Here is a 24,895-nt window from a genome sequence, read left to right on the forward strand (position 1 = left end):
ATATAACAATAGACACAGCCTGACTTACCAGGTTGGACATCCCAAAGCACTAGGCTGACTTTCTCTCTTTCAGGAAAATTAAGATGACTTCAGTGGCCACATTCTTAAGTACTGTTTTGCTGTTCTGTGCAGTGCAAAAAGCAGAACAGTAGCCACTCTAATGTTGTTGCAGGACATATGTACTTGTCTGAGTTCTGCTTTCAGTCCTTCAAAAACTTGTTAACTGCCTTAGTGATTGAGCTAAATCATCTCCCTGGGCCTTGGCCTTCTCATCTTACAAGAGAGTGATAGCCTGGAGTATGAGTTCTGCAAACCTGTAGTCCTCTCAGTTCCAGGACTGTATACAAATTAGTACAAAATCATTGCACTGCCTAAAAATACATGCATCTGTAACCCTACAGAAAGTAACAGCCTTGCTGTAAACCATAACTATGGAAGAAAGCTGATCATAATATTACATGTCTGCAGAAAAATGCTCTGAGAACTGTGGGAATTAAAAATATTCACAAAAGAGGGTCTTACTGCATCCTTCATATCCCAGAAATATTCCATAAAATGTATATCCTTAGGGCTGGAGAGATGACTCAGCAATTAAAAGGGTTTGTTGCTTTTTTAGAGGATAAAGGTTCAATTTCCAACAGTTACCTGAGGATCTGACATTTTCTTCTGGTCTCTGTGGGTTCAAGACATGCATGTGGTCCACAAACATGCATGTAAGCAAAACAGAAAGTAAAATAAAATAAAATAAGTCTAAAAACTTGCATCCTTAAAGTGGAGTGCAACACTGAAAATAAAATTAAAATTGGTCTTCACAAGTCACAGGGGAGCAGTTGTGTCTTGTAAAGATGTCTGGGATAATAATTTACATTTATAACAAAAATAAATGAAAGTGAACAGAAAGTTGATATAAGGCTAATAAATCAAAGAAAGCTACACATCTACCAGAAACACAAACACACACACACACACACACACACACACAAATACACTACATATGGCTGTCTAGAACAATGTACAAATGATTAAAGAACTATCACACAAAGAGACACAACTTTGAGGATTTATGTCAGGAATTCCCTAGCTTTGTTGTATAATAGTAACACAGAGAAAATTTAAATTCCTAATATGTGGTGTCGACCTGTGCCAATTCCATCAGAATGACTAAGGGTGGGAGCCAAGCATTTTTAAAGTCCCCTGGTAGCTTGTAATGTGAAGCGAGACCTGGGAACTAGTGGTTTAGCTGATCGATACAGAAATCACCATCTTTCCCTGAAGCCTCTGAGGAGGCATAAATGGCAAGGAAGCCTTTGAGCACCTGAGGTTATTTATTCAATCAATACTCGGGGTAAGATTCATGATTATTTGGATTCTTGAAACTTCCTTGCAATCATGGGCTTCGTTCTTCCTCAAGAAGCATCTCTTCATTATTTTAGCATCATATAAGGAGAGGAGGTTTCTGAAGAGAGGGAGGAGAGTGAGTGGCTCCCAAACTTCTTTATTGGAGGAGACCTGGGAGGGGAGGGGTGGAGGTGGTGTTGACACAGTGTATTGCAGCTGCACTGTCAAGCACCACACAATACCTGGGCTGTGTGTTTGTTTAGGATGATGAATGCAGGCTGTGAGGCAAGATGAAAGCCATCACTTGCTAGCACTGTGAGGGAGGAAGGAATGCAAATTTCCTTTCTGGTTAAGGTGACTTTTAGCAAAAGAGAGGAAGGTGGGTGTTTTACTACCTGAAGCTTCTTAGCACCATTTTCCTACATACATGAATTCATACATTTGTTAGGTTGAAACCATAAATTTTACTGTAATTATATATTTGCTAACTGTGGTATGCGTTTATGAATTTCAATGTGATGGCATACTTTTTAGATATAATACTGAATGTATGAATAAGGTCAAAGACCCATTATCTAAAACATTTGATTTCTTTGTGACAAGAACATCTGATTTTGACTCTGAGTGACAGACACTGCAATGGTCCTCATTCCTTTACAAGTTGCAGTGATCATGATAGTAGTTTACCTTAAGTTCTAATTCTTGTTTTCTATGAGAACTTTCATAGGCTTTAACTAACATCTTCACATTTTCTTATCTCCTCACTCCCAGAAACAAAAATATACCCTCTGCATTTCTCCCCTATTTTTCACATAATATATCCTGATTTCATTTTCCCCTCCTCTATTCCTCCTAAGTCCTCCTTCCCTCAGATCACATCTGGATCTATCCCTTTATGCTTCCCATTAGAAAAGAAACAGGTTTCTAAGGCATAATAATGCAATACAATGTAGTACAATATAATACAATATAGTACAAAATAATAAATACAGTACAGTACAATACAATATAAAACAAAAAACTAACACATTGGAATTGAAAAAAACAAATAGGAAAAGAACCTCAGAGAAGGCACAAAAATTAGAGCCCAATTCATACACTCATTTGGGAATCTCATAAAATCACTAAACTGGATGATATATACACAGAGGACCTGGTTCAGACCTGTACAGGCTGTGTGCATGATGCTCTAGTCTTTTTTATTTTCTATATTCTTTGTTTACATTCCAAATGCTTTCCCCTTCCCCAGTTCCCCCTCCCCATATGTCCTATAAGCCCTCTTCTCTCCACCCATTCTCCAATCACCCCCCTCCCTTTTCTCTGTCCTGTTACTCCCCTTTAATGCTGGATCAATCCTTTACAGGATCAGGCCCTCTCCTTCTTTCTTCATGGGAGTCATTTGTTATGGTAATTGTGTCTTGAGTATTCAGAGCTTCAGGGCTAATTAATATCCACTTATCAGAGTTTGCATTCCATGTGTATTCTTTTGTGATTGGGTTACCTCAATCACAATATCAATTTGATGATATTTTCAGTTCCAACCATTTGCCTAAAAATGTCATGAATTCACTGTTTTTAATTGCTGAGTAGTATTCCATTGTATATATATATATATACCACATTTTCTATATCCATTCCTCCATTGAGGGACATCTAGGTTCTTTCCAGCTTCTGGCTGTTATAAATAAGGCTGCTATGAACATAATGGAGCATGTGTCCTTATTGCATGCCAGGGAATCCTTTGGGTATATGCTCAGGAGAGGTATAACAGGGTCCTCCGGAAGTGTCATGTCCAGTTTTCTGAGGAACCGCCAGACTGATTTCCATAGTGGTTGTACCATCTTGTAATCCCACCAGCAGTGAAGAAGTGTTCCTCTTTCTCTGCATCCTTGCCAATACCTGCTGTCTCCTGAGTTTTTAACCTTAGCCATTCTGACTGGTGTGAGGTAAAATCTCAGGGTTGTTTTGATCTGCATTTCCCTAATGACTAATGATGTTGAACATTTCTTAAGGTGCTTCTCGGCTATCCAAATTTCTTCAGGTGACAATTCTTTGTTTAGGTCTGTACCCCATTTTTTAATATGGTTATTTGGTTCCCTGGGGTCTAACTTCTTGAGTTCTTTGTATATATTTGATATTAGCCCTCTGTTGGATTTAGGGTTGGTGAAGATCTTTTCCCAGTTTGTTGGTTGCCATTTTGTCCTTTTGACGGTGTCCTTTGTCTTACAGAAGCTTTGTAATTTTATGAGGTCCCATTTTTCAATTCTTGACCTTAGAGCATAAGCTATTGGTGTTCTATTCAGGAACTTTCCCCCCTGTACCAATGTCCTCAATGGTTTCCCCCAGTTTCTTTTCTATTAGCTTCAGAGTGTCTGGCTTTATGTGGAGGTCCTTGATCCATTTGGAGTTGAGCTTAGTACAAGGAGATAAGGATGGATCAGTTCACATTCTTCTGCATGCTGACCTCCAATTGAACCAGCACCATTTGTTGAAAAGGCTATCTTTTTTCCACTGGATGTTTTCAGTCCCTTTGTCGAGGATCCAGTGGCCATAGGTGTGTGGGTTCATTTCTGGATCTTCAATCCTGTTCCATTGGTCCGCCTGCCTGTCACTGTATCAATACCATGCAGTTTTTATCACTATTGCTCTGTAGTATTGCTTGAGGTCTGGGATACTGATTCCCCCAGAATTTCTTTTGTTGTTGAGAATAGTTTTAGTTATCCTGGGTTATTTGTTATTCCAGATGAATTTGAGAATTGATTTTTCTAACTCTATGAAGAACTGAGTTGGGATTTTGATGGGGATTGCATTAAATCTGTAGAATGCTTTTGGCAAGATGGCCATTTTAACTATATTAATCCTGCCAATCCAAGAGCATGGAGGATTTTTCCATTTTCTGAGGTCTTTTTCGATTTCCTTCTTCAGCGACCAGAAGTTCTTCTCATACAGATCTTTTATTTGTTCTGTTTGAGTCACACCAAGATACTTTATATTGTTTGTGCCTATTGTGAAGGGGTCATTTCCCTTACTTCTCTCTTAGCCTGCTTATCCTTTGAGCCTACTGATTTGCTTTAGTTGATTTTATAACCAGCCTCTTTACTCCCAGGGATGCAGGGATGGTTCAATATAAGGAAATCCATCAATGCAATCTACTACATAAACAAACTCAAAGAAAAAAAAACCACATGATCATTTCATTAGATGCTGAAAAAGCATTTGACAAAATTCAGCATCCTTTCATGCTAAAAGTCTTGGGAAAGAACAGGAATTCATGGCCCATACCTAAACTTAGTTAAAACAATATACAGCAAACTGGTAGCCAACATCAAACTAAATGGAGAGAAACTTGAAGCAATCCCACTAAAATCAGGGACTAGACAAGGCTGACCTCTCTCTGCATATCATTTCAACATAGTACTTGAAGTTCTAGCTAGAGCAATTAGACAACATAAGGAGGTCAAAGGGATACAAATTGGAAAGGAAGAAATCAAACTATCACTATTTGCAGATGATATGATAGTCTACTTAAGTGACCCAAAAAACTCCACCAGAAAACTCCTACAGCTGATGCTCTAGTCTTTGAGAGTTCATATGAGTTTTGCTCATGGTGATTCAAAAGACCTTGTTTTCTTGGTGTACTACATCATCTCTGGCTCTTACACTCTTTTTGCCTCCTTTTCTGCAAAGGTTTCCTGAGCTCTGAGGGGAGGCATTTGATGTAGTCGTCATATTTAGAGCTGTGTGTTCCAAGGTCTTTCACTCTCTACATAATGTTTGGCTATTTGTTCTCATCTGCTGCAGGAGAAAGTTTTTCTGATTATGATGATGGCTGAATAAAGGCACTGATCAAGGTGCTGGTTTACAAATATAGCCCGATATCATTAGGTGTCATCTGATGACTACATTTTTTTGGAGCAGTAATAGTTGGTTTTACCCTATATCTCTGGGATATTTAATCTATGGTGGTTCTTGGTAACCAAGTACTGTTGGGTATGGGTTCCATTTCATGGAGTAGACCTCAAGTCAAATTGAACATTGGTTGCTTATTCCTGCAAGCTTTATGCCACTGTTGCCATAACATATTCTTCAGGCAGGGCAGCCTTGTAGATCAAAGGGTTTGTGGCTGGATTGTTGGTTTCCATTTTTCTTATGGTAGTGTGCAGAGTAAATTCCTGTACAAAGATGCTAACATGTGTGGAGCAAAGGCTCTATGTAGGTACCAGGTTGGGCTCTGTCTTCGCTATTATTTAGCAATTTCATTTAGATCACTTTCACATCTGTATATACTTTAGGAAGATTCTATTATATGAGGTCTCTATACAATCCCTCAAATAGTCCCCAATTTTAGCTGTCTTTCCCCATAGTTTCTCTCTGACCTCCATCTCCCTTCCCTTTTATCACTTGATCCTCCCATTCCAACTACCCTGCCTCATCCATTCATAACCATCTATTTTATTTCCTCTTCTAAGGGAGATCCCTCCCTTCTCATCTCTTACTCTTTACCTAACCTCTGTGGTTAAATGTACTTTAGTGTGCTTATCAATGACATAAGATAACATCAGCGTGTAAGTGACTACATAAATTTTGTCTTCCTGGATCTTGGTTACTTCCTCAGGTTGATTTTTTCCTAGTTTCATCCATTTTCCTGCAAATTTCATGATGCCATTTTTAACACCTGAGTAATAGTATATTCTGTGTACCAAGTTTCCTTTATTCCTTCTTCTGTTGAAGGAAATCTAGATTGTTTCCAAATTCTTGCTATTATGAGTAGAGAGAGCAGCAATGAACATGGTTGAGCAATTGCCCTTGTGTCTGTGGTAGGATGAACATCCTTTGATTACGTGCCCAAGAATGGTATAGCTGGATCTTGAGGTAAATTGAGCCCCATCTGCCTAAGGAACTGCCACACTGATTTCCACAATGCACCTTCTATTTTTGAGTTCAAATTTTTCTAGCTTCCACAAACAACTTAGAACCCATAGACTATGTCTTTTTTCCAGGTTCTCCAAATCTATGCATACTGTTGTCACTTGAGGCATATTTTTCTTCGATTTTAAAGGCTGACTAGTACTCAGTTTTGTGCATTTACATTTTCTTTTTCAAATCATCTTTTGACAGACACGAGCTGATGATGTAATTGGGGTGCTTTTAAACAGTACTTCAGTTAATTTCAGAGTTCAGGTGTCTTTTTGACATAATAATTTCATTATCTTTGAATATATATACAAAGGTAGATTTTTTAGGGGGAGAGGTCATGTGGATTGCAAACTATGTTGGTGACAAGTGTTGTTTAAGTCTAGTTTTTCTTTTTGTCCTGTCTAGGTGATCTTCAAAATATTGAAATCATTCTTTGAACTCTGTTCCTTTTTCTTCTTCCCCTTTCTTCTTATTTTCTTCCTTCCTTCTGTTGTGCTGCCATTGCTGATAGCCCTGTATGGTTCTACTACTACTGCCTCTTCTTCCTGTATGCCTTGGGTATTTGTCCCTGACCTACAGATGATAATACTTTCAGGATACATACAGTGTTGTCCTTTGATAAATTTGCCAAAAAACCTAGTTGACATTCAATATCTAACTCTCTTGCTGTCCACTACAGATATCAGTGGGTCTAGAACAAGAGCATGTCTATTGCCAAAGTTGAAGTCCTTATCAACGAAGTGCATGATGGGAGCCACTTAAGTGTAGGTAGGGTTGGCCATTGAATTTGCTACAGATCACGCAGTTTTGAAGGCAGAAAATCACAGAAGAGATTTTTTTTTTATTGGTGGTCGGTCTTTCTTTTCTTTTCTTTTCTTTTCTTTTCTTTTCTTTTCTTTCTTTCTTTCTTTCTTTCTTTCTTTCTTTCTTTCTTTCTTTCTTTCTTTCTTTCTTTCTTTCTTTCTTTCTTTCTTTCTTTCTCTCTTTTTTCTTCCTTCTTTCTTTTTTGCAGTTGTATTAATTCATCCCATTGGATGATTGGGACTGTCTCTATGGCCCTGGGAGAGAAATGGTAGACACTAGCAAATAAAGGAGAAAGAAAGAACATGAGTAGCTATGCCTTTATGAAATATCTAAAGCAAACTCCAGTGTTTTTTCCTAGCTCTTACGTTGGCACTTTCTTCATGGCTATGAAGAATGTTCAGAGTATGACATTACTTTAGTCATCTTTCTGAGCCTATACCAAGCTGAAAACTTAAATGGTCATATTCTCTATTGTTATAAAGTTCAAGATAGTTCTACATCCTATAAAAAACTTTCTATTTTCTCCAACTTAGGAATTATCAACACTGAGATTTTGTAAGGGAAATGTGTTCTATATTTGCAACCTACTTCTGTCAGGAGTAGTGGTCTTGCATTTGTTTATTTGCATGCAAATCTATAATAAGTATCAGTGAAGGAAAAGGGAAGATCCTAAGGGTACACTACTATAAATTATTTCCATTTAGCCAGAGATGGCAGGCAGAACGAGTGAGATAAGTCCAAAGCTCTGCTTTATAGACTAGCTCAAAACACATCTCCAAGAAAGCCTTTCTTCCTATGCCTGTCTGTTCCACACTACCAACCTTGCCTCTTGTTATTCTGAATTACAGTGATATATGTAGACATCACTTAGCTCCTTTGAAAGCCTGGGGTCCTTATAGGGATCCAACCCTTTCTCTAGTTGAGACATTTATCACTCCTGACTCAACAGAGGTATTTGGAAAATATTAACTGAACCACATAGGTTATAAGTAACTTTACAGAAATGGTGTTTCTAGGCTATATACTCAGGTCTTGACTGCTTGTATATACCCATTACTTCCATTATGTTTTCCTTGTATAGATATGATGCTGATTCAGGGTTGTATGTAAACTTATAAGATCTTTCTCTTTAGCTAATGCACTTAAAAGAAAATTTCTTATCCTGAAACCCACAGGATAAAAGGAGATAAGTTTAATTTTCCTTATGACTTCCCCATCTGAGATGATTGTATATGCCTTCCCCATATAACACATGTACATAATATGCATGGTAAATAAATGAATGAATGAAAATATAAGAAAACCCCTCAAAATTCAAATCCCTTGGAGTGGTTAAGAAGTTATTGATTCTATTGAATAAATAAATATTTCTAATAGTAAGATCCAGATATTTTGACCTAAGAATGATCATTTAGCTATAATGAGCCTAGTAAAATGAATCACATATTGCTTAATGTTCCAAGTATTGCAAAAACAAGTCAGCTAATCAGCCAAACTGCACACTAAAAGACCTTCCACATATCCCTAATGACCTCCAGTGACTTAAATCTTGGTTCACAGTAACACTGAGAACTCATATGTAGAACTTCAAAGGTTCTGTTGACTGTCAGCTTAAATGAATTGAGCAATGCTTCAGACATTAGTATAGCATGCTGCCATAAACTGCATGGCATTGGGAGTGATTTGACTGGGGTGATAGGGAGTGATGGAAGGACAGACATACATCAACAAAAGCTAGGACTTGGTGGACTGGATGCTTTGATGGAGATGTACTAGTAGCCTGGAAACTCAGCATATTTATTAGATGCAGTTGAAAGAAGAGGTTGACTACTTAATCTTTGTAGATGAAAAGTCTCAGGCTATAGTCATACAGGTGAAGGAAGCTGTGGTTGATACTTTTTACACACACTGTCTACATCCATGCTCTTCCTGGTGAACACCTTGCCATTTTATGAGCCTGATCCAAGGAAGGCCTTGGTATTCCTATGAGCTTGAGGTATTGGGGTACTTGACATGGCCATACTCATGTTAACAATACACATTTATTCAGGACTTCATCCACTTCCCACAGCATACATTTATTTGTGACTCTGCAGGCAATTTCAGAGGCAATAAAACTGTGAGATCTCAGAATTGCTCAATAGTTCAATTTAATGATAGAAGTAAAAGTGAATAGACTATTGGGAGTTGGTGGAGCGATAGAAAGTAGGCTCTATGGGAAGAAATGGATCCTAGAAGTTATGCTTCTTTGTAAAGTCTGTATATGTATACAATGTGCTTTGATCTTATCTACTACCTCCTATCTCTTTTCAACTCCTTTTGGGACCCAGCAACCTCCCTCCCTACTGACTTCATGGGTTTCTTTTAAATTACTATTATTAGTATCCTGAGGTTTATTGGTGCTGACCATATGCAAATAAATGAGTATGGGGATTTCAGCTGAGGCACAGACCAACTATCAGTAGCAATCTCTTAAAAAAAGGGATTTCTCTTTCATAATCAAAACCCTAACTTTCATCCTATTGCCAGAGTGCCTGATTCAATATGTTTTGGGTGGAGACTAAGAAATCCCAGAAAATATGATAGTGCTATTTATTGGACCAACGCAAAGTCTCCACATGTTCTTAGGTACATGATATAACACCTTTAAAAATCCTTTCAAAATCATTTACTAGAGGAAGACTGTATAGTAGGTATTGAATGCAATGCATATATAGAAATGTAGCCCTTCCCTGAACTATCCTAAGAAATAAAAGAAATATTTGCAAAGTATCAATAATGTACTTTAATCTATTGTTAAGATTTCACTCTGTTACACTCTGAAGCTAATAGAAAAGAAACTGGGGAAGACCCTTGAGGACATCGGTACAGGGAGAAAGTTTCTGAACAGAACACCAATAGCGTATGCTCTACGATCAAGAATTGACAAATGGGCCCAGCACGCTGAGAAGGGGGCTTACGGGACTTTCGGGGAGTGGGGGACTAGAAAAGGGGAAATCATTTGAAATGTAAATAAATTATATCGAATAAAAAAAATTAAAAAAAAAAGAATTGACAAATGGGACCTCATAAAATTACAAAGTTTCTGTAAGGCAAAGGACACCATCAAGAGGACAAATCGGCAACCAACAAATTGGGAAAAGATCTTCACCAATCCTACATCAGATAGAGGGCTAATATCCAATATATATAAAGAACTCAAGAAGTTAGACTCCAGAAAACCAAACAACCCTATTAAAAAATGGGGTTCAGAGTTAAACAAAGAATTCTCACCTGAAGAACTTCGGATAGCGGAGAAGCATCTTAAAAAATGCTCAACTTCAGTAGTCATTAGGGAAATGCAAATCAAAACAACCCTGAGATTTCACCTTACACCAGTCAGAATGGCTAAGATTAAAAATTCAGGAGACAGCAGGTGTTGGAGAGGGTGTGGAGAAAGAGGAACACTCCTCCACTGCTGGTGGGGTTGCAAACTGCTACAACCAATCTGGAAATCAGTTTGGCAGTTCCTCTGAAAACTGGGCACCTAACTTTCAGAAGATCCTGCTATACCACTCCTGGGCATATACCCAGAGGATTCCCCACCATGTAATAAGGATACATGCTCTACTATGTTCATAGCAGCCCTATTTATAATTGCCAGATGCTGGAAAGAACCCAGGTATCCCTCAACAGAAAAGTAGATGCAAAAAATGTGGTAAATCTACACAATGGAGTACTATTCAGCCATTAGAAACAATGAATTCATGAAAATCTTAGGCAAATGGATGGAGCTGGAGAACATCATACTAAGTGAGGTAACCCAGACTCAAAAGGTGAATCATGGTATGCACTCACTAATAAGTGGATATTAACCTAGAAAACTGGAATACCCAAAACATAATCCACACATCAAATGATGTACAAGAAGAACGGAGGAGTGGCCCCTTGTTCTGGAAAGACTCAGTGAAGCAGTATTTGGCAAAACCAGAACTGGGAAGTGGAAAGGGGTGGGTGGGAGGACAGGGGGAGAGAAGGGGGCTTACGGCACTTTCGGGGAGTGGGGGGCTAGAAAAGGGGAAATCATTAGAAATGTAAATAAAAATATATCGAGTAAAAAAAAGAAAAAAGAAAAAAAAGATTTCACTCTGTTAATTGACAAATGGGACCTCATTAAATTACAAAGTTTCTGTACGGCAAAGGACACCATCAAAAGGACAAATTGGCAACCAACAAAGTGGGAAAAGATCTTCACCAACCCTACATCAGATAGAGGGCTAATATCCAATATATACAAAGAACTCAAGAAGTTAGACCCCATAAAACCAAATAACCCTATTAAAAATGGGGTACAGAGTTAAACAAAGAATTCTCACCTGAAGAACTTCGGATGGCAGAAAAACATCTTAAAAAATGCTCAACTTCATTAGTCATCAGGGAAATGCAAATCAAAACAACCCTGAGATTTCACCTTACACCAGTCAGAATGGCTAAGATTAAAAACTCAGGAGACAGCAGGTGTTGGCAAGGATGTGGAGAAAGAGGAACACTCCTCCACTGCTGGTGGGGTTGCAAATTGGTACAACCACTCTGGAAATCAGTCTGGCGGTTCCTCAGAAAACTGGGCATGTCACTTCTGAAAGATCCTGCTATACCACTCTGGGCATATACCCAGAGGATTCCCCAGCATGTAATAAGGATACATGCACCACTATATCCATAGCAGCCCTATTTATAATAGCCAGAAGCTGGAAAGAACCCAGGCATGCCTCAACAGAAGAGTGGATGCAAAAAATGTGGTATATCTACACAATGGAGTACTATTCAGCCATTAGAAACAATGAATTCATGAAATTCTTAGGCAAATGGATGGTGCTGGAGAACATCATACTAAGTGAGGTAACCCAGTCTCAAACTATCAATCATGGTATGCACTCACTAATAAGTGGATATTAGCCTAGAAAACTGGAATACCCAAAACATAATCCATACATCAAATGAGGTACAAGAAGAACAGAGGAGTGGCCCCTGGTTCTGGAAAGACTCAGTGTAGCAGTGTAAGGCAAAACCAGAACAGGGAAGTGGGAAGGGGTGGGTGGGAGAACAGGGGGAGAGAAGGGGACTTATGTGACTTTTGGGGAGTGGGGGGGCCAGAAAAGGGGAAATCATTTGAAATGTAAGTAAAAATATATTGAATAAAACAAGATTTCACTGTGTTTATAGTATAAAATTGACAGTGTGATATGCTGCATTATTTTGGCACACATACCATTCCTCAGATCAGATTGGTTATAGTTATTTGTTTGTTTTTAATTCTTCAGCTGAGACAGCAAAAGAGATGGCTTATTGTGCATTTGGCCATAGCTGAGAACAGAACTAGTTCAGAAAGTCACAGGTTCAAGGAAGAGGGCCCATAGGGATTGTTTTGGTTGCATGAGAGGCAGTCTTTTGGAGGTGGTCTTGGCAATTAGATAGTAGCAAAGTTCCAGATCACTGCAATGAATTACTGACTGTAGCATGCAGTCCAATGACTTGTCCCAGGGTGCTAGCCTCCGGGTGCCCAAACTAATTTACTTGAACCTCTGCATCATCTTCCTCTCTTGAGCTCCAGCCTTTATTTTCACTTCTTCCTATACTTACTATTTATAGCATTTATAGCATAGGGATTTAAAGGAAGATTGCTCTGGATTAGCAGTATTTTAAATCCTTACCAGCCACATATGACTATCTATTGATAGTCATATGACCTTATGTTGTAGATAGCACAGCTGGCAAGGTGAGCTCCATTTCTCTCCAGAAAAATATTTTTTTAAAATGTATGTGAGTATGCTGTCACTATCCTCAAACATACCAGAAGAGGGCATCACATACCATTACAGATGATTGTGAGCCACACTATGGTTGCTGGCAATTCAACTCAGAATCTCCAGAACAGTTAGTATCTTTAACCACTGAGCTATCTCTCTAGCCCCAGAAAATCATTTTAATAGTGATATTTATTTATTCTGAATTACAGGGTCTTGAGTCTGGTTTTGGTCACCCATGGAAAACAAGACAAGAAGTCTCTTGACCAGGTTGCAATTGTGTTAGGATAATCAAGATACTGACCATTGTCAAGAACATGGCTGTGTTAAATATCACTATGGTCACCTATGGAAAATAAGACAAGAAGTCTCTTGACCCGGTTGCAGTTGTGTTAGGATAACCAAGATACTGACCGCTGTTAAGAACATGGCTGAGTTAAATATCACTATGGAGAACAGCTCAGCACTGGTGCTTGATACAAGGGGATTACAGAGAACTGACCATGAGAACAGTGGAAACTTGGTGATATCTGCTGATGCTCTGGAGGAAAATAAGGAGCCCCATCCCAGGAGGGAACAACTCAAACTTGTCCTAAAAGGTCCCAACCAGGATTCTATGGGGCAAGGTCATGAAGGATCAGCTTAAGACCTGCTTTGGCACAGTTCTATACTCAGATGCTCATACCTTGCAGGTCCTCACCCCATGTAAGAAGTTCTGGTTTTGATGTTACTGAATGATAGTTAATGCTCTAAAGAGGTGAATATAGAGTACTAGGGAGCTCAGGAGAGATAATGACCTGTTAATGTGAGAAGAACTGCAAAGGAGGTGGCTGGTACTAGAAAGGTGCTCCAGAGTGATCTAGCCATATATTTAGCTTCAAAGAAATGTATCATGCAGCATCAGGAAAGGATAACAACATAGAAGTGGAAGATGTATATGTGCATCTTTGTGAGCGCATGTTTCTTTGAATCTAGTTCTCTAGGGAAACAAAATTCCTGGAAATTTTGGTAGAGTCATGAGTATTTGAAGCAGATGAAGTCATGAATGTTTCACTTCCTTTTCTTTTTCTTTTTTAACCTTTTTTATTTGAGATATTCTTTATTTACACTTCAAATGATTTCCCCGTTCTTGGATTCCCCCTCCCCGAAAGTCCCATAAACCCTCTTCCCTCCCCCTGTTCCCCTATCCACCCCTTCCCACTTCTCTGTTCTGATATTCCCCTTACACTGCTTCACTGAGCCTTTCCAGAGCTAGGGGCCACTCCTTTCTTCTTCTTTGATATCATTTGATATGTGGATTGTGTCTTCGGTATTCCAAGCTTCTAGGCTAATATCCGCTTATCAGTGAGTGCATACCATGAGTATTCTTTTGAGGCTGGATTACCACACTTAGGATGATGTTCTCCTGCTCCATCCATTTGTCTAAGAATTTCATGAATTCATTGTTTCTAATGGCTGAATAGTACTGCATTGTGTATATATATATCACATTTTTTGTATCCATTCCTCCGTTGAAGGACATCTGGGTTCTTTCCAGCATCTGGCAATTATAAATAGGGCTGCTATGAACATAGTGGAGCACGTATCCTTATTACATGGTGGGGAATCCTCTGGGTATATGCCCAGGAGTGGTATAGCAGGATCCTCCGGAAGTGATGTGCCCAGTTTTCTGAGGAACCGCCAGACTGATTTCCAGAGTGGTTGTACCAATTTGCAACCCCACCAGCAGTGGAGGAGTGTTCCTCTTTCTCCACATCCTCGCCAACATCTGTTGTCTACTGAATTTTTAACCTTAGCCATTCTGACTGGTATGAGGTGAAATCTCAGGGTTGTTTTGATTTGCATTTCCTTGATGACTAAGGATGTTGAACATTTCTTTAGGTACTTCTGAGCCATTCTATGTTCCTCAGGTGAAAATTATTTGTTTAGCTCTGTACCCCATTTTTAAGGGGGATATTTGGCTCTTTGGAGTCTACCTTCTTGAGTTCTTTGTATATCTTGGATCTAAGCCCTCTGTTGGATGTAGTGTTGGTAAAGATCTTTTCCCAATTTGTTGGTTGCCGCTTTGTACTTTTTTTTGTTTTTGTTTTTTTTGAATTTGGTTTTTTCGAGACAGGTTTTCTCTGTATAGCCCTGGCTGGAACTCACTCTGTAGACCAGGCTGGCCTCAAACTCAGAAATCTGCCTGCCTCTGCATCCCAGAGTGCTGGGATTACATGCGTGAGCCACCACTGCCCGGCTCATTTTGTCCTTTTGACAGTGTGCTTTGCCTTACAGAAACTTTGTAATTTTATGAGGTCCCATTTGTCAATTCTTGATCATAGAGCATAAGCTATTGGTGTTCTGTTGAGGAAAATTTCCCCTGTTCCTATGTCCTCAAGGGTCTTCCCCAGTTTCTTTTCTATTAGTTTCAGTATGTCTGGATTTATGTGGAGGTCCTTGATCCACTGATAAGAATGGATCAATTTGCATTCTTTTGCATGCTGACCTCCAGTTGAACCAGCACCATTTGTTGAAAAGGCTATCTTTTTTCCACTGGATGGTTGTAGCTCCTTTGTCAAAGATCAATCACCATAATTCTGTGGGTTCATTTCTGGGTCTTCAATTCTATTCCACTGATTTACTTGCCTGTCACTGTACCAATACCATGCAGTTTTTAACACAATTGCTCTGCTTGAGGTCAGGAATACTGATTCCCCCAGAAATTCTTTTACTGTTGAGGATAGTTGTAGCTATCCTGTTTTTTTTTTTTTTTTTTTTTTTTTTTTTTTTTGTTATTCCAGATGAATTTGAGAATTGTTCTTTCTAAGTCTATGAAGAATTGAGTTGGGACTTTGATGGGGATCACATTGAATCTGCAGATTGCTTTTGGCAAGATGGCCATTTTAACTATACTAATCCTGCCAATCCAGGAGCATGGAAGATTTTTCCATTTTCTGAGGTCTTCTTTGATTTCTTTCTTCAAAGACTTGAAGTTCCTGTCATACAGATCTTTCACTTCTTTGGTTAGAGTCACACCAAGATACTTTATATTGTTTGTGACTATTGTGAAGGGGGTCATTTCCCTAATTTCTTTCTCAGCCTGCTTATCCTTTGAGTATAGGAAGGCCACTGATTTGCTTGAGTTAATTTTATAACCTGCCACTTTGTTGAAGTTGTTTATCAGCTGTAGGAGTTCTCTGGTAGAGTTTTGGGTCACTTAGGTATACTATCATATCATCTGCAAATAGTGATAGTTTGATTTCTTCCTTTCCAATTTGTATCTCTTTGACCTCCTTTTGCTCTGGCTAGAACTTCAAGTACTATATTGAAAAGATATGAAGAGAGAGGGCAGCCTTGTCTAGTCCCTGATTTTAGTGGGATTGCTTCAAGTTTCTCTCCATTTAGTTTGATGTTGGCTGCTTGTTTGCTGTATATTGCTTTTTATTTTTTTCTTAGGTATGGGCCTTGAATTTCTGTTCTTTCCAAGATCTTTAACATGAAAGGATGCTAAATGTTGTCAAATGCCTTTTCAGCATCTAATGAAATGACTATGGGTTTTTTTCTTTGAGTTTGTTTATGTAGTGGATTACATTGATGGATTTCCCTATATTGAATCATCCCTGCATCCCTGGGATGAAGCCTACTTCTTCATGGTGAATGATTGTTTTGGTGTGTTCTTGGATTCAGTTGGTAAGAGTTTTATTGTATATTTTTGCATCAATATTCGTAAGGGAAATTGGTCTAAGGTTCTCTTTTTTGTTGGATCTTTGTGTGGTTTTGGTATCAGCAAAATTGTTGCTTCATAGAATGAGTTGAGTAATGTTCCTTCTGTTTCTATTTTGTGGAATAGTTTGAAGAGTATTCACATTAGGTGTCCTTTGAATGTCTGATAGAATTCTGCACTAAAGCCATCTGGTCCTGTGCTTTTTTTGGGTTGTGAGACTGTCAATGACCACTTCTATTTCTTTAGGGATTATGGGACCGTTTAGATGGTCTATCTGATCCTGATTAAATTTTGGTAATTGGTATCTGTCTAGAAATTGTCCATTTCAACCACATTTTCCAGTTGTGTTAAGTATAGGCTTTTGTAGTAGGATATGATAATCTTTTGCATTTCCTCAGTTTCTGTTATTATTTCACCCTTTTCATCTCTGATTTTGTTAATCTGTATACTGTCTCTGTGCCCTCTGGTTAATCTGGCTAAAGGTTTATCTATCTTGTTGATTTTCTCAAAGAATAAGCTCCTGGTTTTGTTGATTCTTTGTATGGTTCTCTTTGTTTCACCTTGGTTGATTTCAGCCCTGAGTTTGATGATTTCCTGCCTTCTACTCCTCCAGGGTGAATTAGCGTCTTTTTGTTCTAAAGCTTTCAGGTGTGCTGTTAAACTGCTAGTGTATGCTCTCTCCAGCTTCTTTTTGTAGGCATTCAGAGCTATGAGTTTTCCTCTTATCACTGTTTTCATTGTGTTCCATAAATTTGGGTATGTTGTACCTTCATTCTCATTAAATTCTAAAAAGTCTTTGATTTCTTTCCTTATTTCTTCCTTGACCAAGGTATCATTGAGTAGAGCATTGTTCAGCTTCCATGTGTATGTGGGCTTTCTGTTATTTTAGTTGCTATTGAAGACCACCCTTATTCCATAGTGATGTGATAGGAGGCATGGAATTAGTTCGATCATCATATCTGTTGAGGTCTGTTTTGTGACCAATTAATTATATGGCCAATTTTGGAGAAGGTACCATGAGATGCTGAGAAGAAGGTATATTCTTTTCATTTAGGATGAAATGTTCTATAGATATCTATTAAATCCATTTGGTCCAAAACTTCTGCTAGTTTCACTGTGACTCTGTTTAGTTTGTGTTTCCTTGATCTGTCCACTGAAGAGGGTGGGGTGTTTAAGTGTCCCACAATTATTGTGTGGGGTATGATGTGTGTTTTAAGCTTTAATAAGGTTTCCTTTATGAATGCCACTACCCTTGTATTTTAAGCATAGATGTTTAAAATTGAGAGTTCTTCCTGGTAGATTTTTCCTTTGATGAGTATAAAGTGTCCTTCTGTGTCTTTTTTGATGACTTTTGGTTGAAAGTCTATTTTATCTGATATTAGAATGGCTACTCCAGCTTGTTTCCTGGGACCATTTGTTTGGAGAACTGCTTTCTAGCCTTTTACTCTGAGGTAGTGTTTGCCTTTGACACTGAGATGCATTTCCTGTGTGCAGCAAAATATTGAGTCTTGTTTATGAATCCAGTCTGTTAGTCTATATCTTTTTATTGGGGAATTGTGTCCATTGATGTTAAGAGATATTAAGTAATAGTGATTGTTGCTTCCTGCTATTTTTTGATGTAATTTTTATGTTTGCGTGGTTGTCTTCTTTTGGGTTTGTTTAAAGAAGATTACTTCCTTGCTTTTTGTTGTGTGTAGTTTCCCTCTCTTTGTTGGTGTTTTCTATTCATTATCCTTTGAAGGGCTGGGTTTGTGGAAAGATACTGTGTAAATTTGTTTTTGTCATGAAAAACCTTGGTTTCTCCATTTATGGTAATTGAGAGATTTGCTGGATATAGCAGGTTGGGTTGGCATTTGTGTTCCCTTAGGGTCTGCATGAGGTCTGACCAGGCTCTTCTGGCTTTCATAGTCTCTGGTGAGAAATCCAGTGTAATTCTGATAGGTCTACCTTTATATGTTTCTTGACCTTTTTCCCTTACTGCTTTTAATATTCTTTCCTTGTTTAGTACATTTGGTGTTTTAATTATTATGTGATGGGATGAATTTCTTTTCTGGTCAAATCTATTTGGAGTTCTGTAGGCTTCTTGTATGTTCATGTGCATTTCTTTCTTTAGGTTAGGGAAGTTTTCTTCTATAATTTTGTTGCAGACATTTACTGGCCCTTTAAGTTGGAAATCTTCACTCTCTTCTATACCTATAATCCGTAGGTTTGGTCTTCTCATTTTGTCCTGGATTTCCTGGATAATTTGGGTCAGGAGCTTTTTGCATTTTTCATTTTCTTTGACTATTGTATCAATGCTTTCTATGGTATCTTCTGCATCTGAGATTTTTTTCTTCTATCTCTTGTATTCTGTTGTTGGTGCTTGGATCCATGACTCCTGACTTCTTTCCTAGATTTTCTATGTCCCGAATTGTCTCCCTTTGTGATTTCATTATTGTTTCTGCCTCCTTTAGATCCTGGATGGCTTTGTTTAATTCCTTCACCTGTTTTGTTGTGTTTTCCCTTAGTTCTTCAAGGGCTTCTCCCTGTTTACTTGCGTTCTCCTGTATTTCTTTAAGGGAGTTATTTATGTCCTTCTTGAAGCCCTCCATGAAGCCCTTCATCAGCATCATGACCTGTGATTTTAAATCCAAATCTTACTTTCCTGGTGTGTTAGGGTATCCAGGACTTGCTGTTGTGGGAAAATTGGGTTCAGATGGTACCATATTGCCTTGAGTTCTATTAGCAACATTCCCACGTTTGCCTTTTGCCATCTAGTTATCTCTGGTGTTAGTTGGGCCTGCTGTCACTGGCTGGTACTTGCCCTTCCTGAGTGCCTGCAGGCCTATCTCAGCAAACCCTGGGTGACCTGCCCTCCCCTGGCACAAACTGCTGTGGTGTTGCCGAGTTCCTGGGTGCAGGTAGAGTCCTGGCAGGGTGTATCCCAAGCTATCCTTTACTCTGGTGAATCCTGCCTACCAATCTGTTACACAGTCACAGAAGCAAAGATGGCGGCCGAGACCCACTCTCTTGTAGTTGTATTTGGTTGTATAGCTCTGTGGCCCCGATCAACTCTAGATGCAGGTTGAGCTGGCTCTCTCCTCTCAGCTGGCTGCTTGACATATAGCTGGCTTCCTGTGCTGCTTGGAGATGGCTGCTCTGGCCGGGGGTGTTCCTGATCCAGAGGTGGAAACTGGAAGGCTCTCTTGCTAGAGGACTCCAATCTGCAGGGCTGGTCTCACCTGTGCAGGCTGCCTCCTTCTTGCTGGCTGCTGGGTGTTATGGATGCATATTCTTTGAACAGCAGGTTGGCTGAATGGAGAAGCTTAAAGAGAGGTGGAAAAATAATCTTTCACAATACAAATCAATCAAATTAATACGCCAATAGAGAAATGCAGAAAACACATGACAGTAATCCTCTACGAATCACCATATCATAATAAAAACCCAATAAGTTTAATATCATTGTCACAGGATAGATACTACGTTTCTAATCGGGAAATATGGAGGGATAGCAAGATATCAATGCATGACTGAAACCCAGGAGGGCAAACAGCAAGTCTAGCTACATGTCAGTCATTGGAAGCCCATAAGTGAATTGTCTGGGTTTCAAAAGGCTTTGCTCGCTAGCTCTGCCCCTCTGAATCGGCACTGTTCTGCAGCTTTTTTTTAAAAACAGAGTTCAGTTTCACCTTCATTACTTCATAAAGTGTTCTCTTAGGGCTTTTTTTCGGGTACTCCAATCCTACCACACGTTGCCTTGTCTCAGCAGCTCTCAGAGTGTGGATCAAGACTCCATGACACCCTCACACTTGCATTTTTCATGTTCTGCAAACTAATACCATGTGAAAAATGATAAGAAGTTCTGTTGGTAGCATCAAATGCTAGCATCAGATCACAGTTGTAGTGGTCTCTGTGTACTTTGGTGGGTGGATCAGAGCAGAATAACTTTCCTAGGGATGTATTTTCCAGCAGGGAACCCTTTCTGTGGTATTCTTAGTTCAGGCCTATTCACTTAAAAATGAATTTACACTGTCACAAATTATAATCCTTTTCAGTGGGTTCTTGCTATCAGGATATATTTCCTACTATCCCAATGGATGGCAGTGGAGTGAGCTTTCTTTGTAGCAAGTACAGATACTTTGTTATCTCCTATAGTTTTACCCACTATTTTATTTTATTTTTAAAATCTAGCATACAAAGCATTTAATATCATTTTTGTGTTTTTAAAATTTATTTATTTCATGTATATGAGTATATAAATATATATATGAATATATGCATATACATGAGTATAGGCACGTGCACGTGCACACACACACACAAGTATATGCATATATATGAGCACACTGTCTTCAGACACACCAGCAGAGGGTATTGGATCACATGGTTGTGAGCCACCATGTGGTTGCTGGGATTTGAACTCAGGACCTCTGGAAGAGCAGTCAGTGCCCTTTACCTCTGAGCCATCTCTCCTGTTTTTGCATTTTTGAACAAAGCATGTTTTATTAATTTTCTCCACTTATCTTCTCATCCCTTTAGCACCCACAACTCCCTCTTTTATATTCTTCCAGTCTCCTTTCTCCTTCATGTCACATGTGTGATTTTCCCTTCATTCCCCTTCCTCCTTATTAACCCCTCTTTTTGGTCCCTTAGACAGTTCCACTTATACATCACACACACATATATATATATATATATATATATATATATATATATATATATACAATTTTATGTAGTTTTATAAAATCTAGGCACCACAAATGAGAGAAAACATATATTTTTCTAAGATATACTGAATCCACTCAACATATTTCTAGTTGCATCAATTTTCTTGCAAATGGCATATCTTTGAGCAGTCCTCGCTGCCCATGCTATGGGCAAATTGACATTGGTTATTAAATAAAGGAAGAACAGATGTGAAGAAAGGGGGACTGGATGTGAGTATAGAGCATGAATGTAAACTGGCTTGTTAGAGTCTCTGGGAATTTCAGACCTTATGTCTTGGGTATTGGTCATTCATTTGGGCAGTTCTTCCTTTATGTCAAGCTTCAAATTCTGCTATAACCTCCAGCCTGAACTTCAGGAGATGGGTTTACTGATGCTGGTCCAGGAAGAAGCCAGCTCTTCACACACAGAGAATCACAGATGCCCCTCACACATCTGGGCTCAGCCTAGGGCAATGACTTGTGAGGTTGAGTCACAGATGTCTCTCTGGTCTTCACCTCAGGGATCAGCTGTCAACCCTGGCTCCATCATATTTTTCCTAGTCTCCATCTGGACCCTGAATCTATTTACCCTGATTGATTCTGCTTCTAATCCAATTTCGATCTGACTGACTATTGCATAGTTCTGATTCATTTTTTTTTCCTCTGCATACTCCAGGCACTCTGCTGGCCATTTTAAAGCACATATTCCCTTGACATTTCCTCTGCCTTTCACCAGATTGTGATTCACAGGGAGTCTCAGTAGCAGTCTTTTTAAAAATGGTGTCCTGCAGCTTCTGCAGTCAAGTTTAGTGCCTCAAAGAGGTGGTTCCCTGGAGTCTCTCCTCCCTCTCTCCATGCCATTTTGCTTCTTTTTCTGGCTCCCCTCTATTTTTATTTTCTTTTCTGCTTGTTAAAAATACCTGTTCCTGAAAGTTTTGGAGGAAGGGAAGCATAACATTTTATGAGTCCATTTGTCATAGTTGCTGCCCCTGTTGCTGGCTGTTTGGGATCCATCTCCCAGGGACCAAGGAGCTCCTCAAACTGAGCTGAGCACTCCTGGACACACTGGACTTTCTCTCCTACCTCTTTTTATTTTCTATATTCTTTGTTTACATTCCAAATAATTTCCCCTTTCCCGGTTCCCCCCTCCCCATATGTCCCATAAGCCCTCTTCTCTCCACCCATTCTCCAAGCACCCCTGCCATTTCTTTGTCCTGGTAATCCCCTACAATGCTGGATCAAGCCTTTCCAGGAACGGGCCCTCTCCTTCCTTCTTCATGGGAATCATTTGATATGCTAATTGTGTCTTGGGTATTCAGAGCTTCTGAGCTAATTAATATCCACTTATCAATGATTGTATTCCACATGCATTCTTTTGTGATTGGGTTACCTCACTTGGGATGTTATTTTCCAGTTCCAACCATTTGCCTAAAAATTTCATGAATTCATTGTTTTTAATTACTGAATAGTATTCCATTGTGTAAATATACCCCATTTTCTGTATCCATTCCTCCATTGAGGGGCATCTGGGTTCTTTCCAGCTTCTGGCTATTATAAATAAGGCTGCTATGAACATAGTGGAGCATGTGTCCTTATTGCATGCCGGGGAATCCTCTGGGTATATGCCCAGAAGGTATAACAGGGTCCTCCAGAATTGTCATGACCAGTTTTCTGAAGAACTGCCAGACCGATTTCCAGAGTTCTTCTGCCTATTTTAAATGTTTAAATCATTTTGCTGAGCGTTTTTATTTAAAATTATTACCTTCAGCCTTTCTTTTTTTCTTTTGCTTTTTATTTTTTTTATTAGATATATTTTTTATTTACATTTCAAATGATTTCCCCTTCTCTGGGTCCCCACTCCCCTCTTCCCTCCCCCTATTCCCCTATCCACCCCTTCCCCCTTCTCTGTTCTGGTATTGCCCTACACTGCTGCACTGTGTCTTTCCAGAACCAGGGGCCACTCCTCTGTTCCTCTTGGACATCATTTAATATATGGTTATGTCTTGTGTATTCCACCTTCAGCCTTTCTATAGTTTATGGAAAATAAGCTTCCTCTTGATCCTTGCCCCACCCACCTCAGCCCCGGTCTCCCTTAATTTTCTCAGCCATGTTTATCTTGATCCATCAGGAGCACAAAGGCTCCCTTCCAGCTGATAAAAGTCTACTGTATGACTGTAATCATCATAACTCATCTTGTCTTACCTTTTAAGCTTAACCTGAGCTCTTGACTCTGACTTGCATTTGGTTGTGCCCTTTATGATGTGTGGGAGCCACTTGACTGTTAAGGTTTTTGGAAAATCATTTCTTCTGGTTTTTGAGATTATAATAGAATTACATCATTTTCCCTTTCCCTTCATCCCTCCAAAACCTCCGAAATACTTTTCCTTGCTCTCTTTCAAATTCATGGTCTGTTGTTTTCATTAATTATGGTTATTCTGTTGCATACACGCACGCGCGCGCGCGCACACACACACACACACACACACACACTCCTAAATCCCTAAGTACTATCTGTTCAGTCTGTATAATGTTACTTTATAATGTTACTTGTATGTATGTTTTCAGGGCTGACCATTTGGTATTAGATAAACAATTAGTATGCTCTTACCTGCAGAATACTATTTCTATGGCTCTCAATGCTCTTTCCTTGTTTGTAGTTTTTTTTTTGTGTGTGTGTGTGTATGCAGGTTAAAGGTCTCCTGTGCTGCACCCCTCATCCATGTTAGCATGTCTCTTGTTTTTGTCCTTGTTGAGCTCATGTTTAGGGAGTCATGTTGGTGAGAGTTTATTATAGGTGTAGTTTCTAATATTACCAGGAGATATGATCTCATAACAAACTCCCTATTGTTCTGATTTTTATAATCTTTCCACCCCCTTTCCCATAATGATTCTTGAGCCTTAGTTGCTGGAATCATACTGTACATATATCAGTTGGGACTGTGATCCATAGCTCTGCATTTTGATTGGTTGTGATGTTTTTTGTAGTGATCTCTTTCTACAGCAAAGAGTAATGTTCTTGGTAAAGAAACTGGTTTTTACTGTTTCCTGCTTTATTTTGGCATTAAAGCTAGAGTACCACTCACTTCTTTGGATAGCTGTTTCTGGTAAAAATCCTTTTTTTTCTATCTTGTCCAGGGTAGTCTATAACTTATAGTTTCAAGTAGCCCTGTTTCAGCCTCCTGAATAGCTGCATGTAATGGTCCACATGATAGTACCTGGAGAGAACAAAACCTAACTGAAAATGTATCAAAGTCCTTAATGTAAGATCTGTAACTCTGATACCACTACAAAAGTTTAGGGAAAACACTTTATGGTATAAGCATAGGTAGTAACTTTTTGGATGTGACCTCCAAGGTACAGAACACTATGATAAAAGTAGACAAATGTGATTAACAAGCTAAATATCTTTTATAGTGCTAAAGAGATAATCAAGAAAATGAATAGATACCTAAAAAATTAACATTTCCGGCTATTCATCTAACAGACTATATATAGAATTTTAAAAAGTTGACAAAATCAAACTATCTAATTAAGTATAATCAAATGACCTAAAAAAGCACGTATTAAAAGAAACATGAATGACCTACAAATACATGAAAAAATGCTCAATATAATTAGGCATTAGGGAGATAAAAATCAGAACCACAATAAGTTAACAA

Source organism: Apodemus sylvaticus, chromosome X (genome assembly GCF_947179515.1).
Source record: "Apodemus sylvaticus chromosome X, mApoSyl1.1, whole genome shotgun sequence".
NCBI lineage: Eukaryota > Metazoa > Chordata > Mammalia > Rodentia > Muridae > Apodemus > Apodemus sylvaticus.